Here is a 656-nt window from a genome sequence, read left to right on the forward strand (position 1 = left end):
ACCAAGTTCAGATGCCAAATGGACCGCACCACCTGTGGTGAGGTAGCGACGACACACCTAGCGCCGGATCCATGCGTTATTTGGGCGTACATAATGGATTCTCGACAGAAGGAGTGCGAGCGCTGCCTCGCACGGGCCTCCTCCCGGGAGTGGCGGAGGGCAAGCCGGATGGCCATCTCCGACGTGGCGGACGCACCCAAGCGTGCCCGGGCGCCGCCATATCTGGGTTGTATATGATGGATGCTGGTCAACCTGGGCTTTTGAGGCCCATTTGAGGCACCTGCCTGGGTCAAAATTTCATGACTGTGCAGTGACCAGGTCGTCCGCCCGGACGTTTGAGGTGGGTTTGGGGTGCCTGGCTGTAATGCTCTAAGGGCATGTACATTGGTTAATAAGACAGACTTATCTTAAGAGCATCTCTAGCAGTATCCGCAAACTGGGCCATCCGCTAAAATAACCGCCGGTTTGGCCCAGTTTGCGGGATGCATCCTGTATCACCGGCTCGAGCAAATCCGCCAAATCGGTCTGTCCTGGAATTTTTTTTGTGGGATCACTCTTCCGTGAGCCCATTTCCTCCATATGTGCGGGAATCCACCCGATTTTGCCGAATCCCCTTTCGGTTGGCGCATAGCACTTCTGTCGGCTTCCGTTTCCCA

Source organism: Triticum dicoccoides, chromosome 7A, assembly GCF_002162155.2.
Source record: "Triticum dicoccoides isolate Atlit2015 ecotype Zavitan chromosome 7A, WEW_v2.0, whole genome shotgun sequence".
NCBI classification, from domain to species: domain Eukaryota; kingdom Viridiplantae; phylum Streptophyta; class Magnoliopsida; order Poales; family Poaceae; genus Triticum; species Triticum dicoccoides.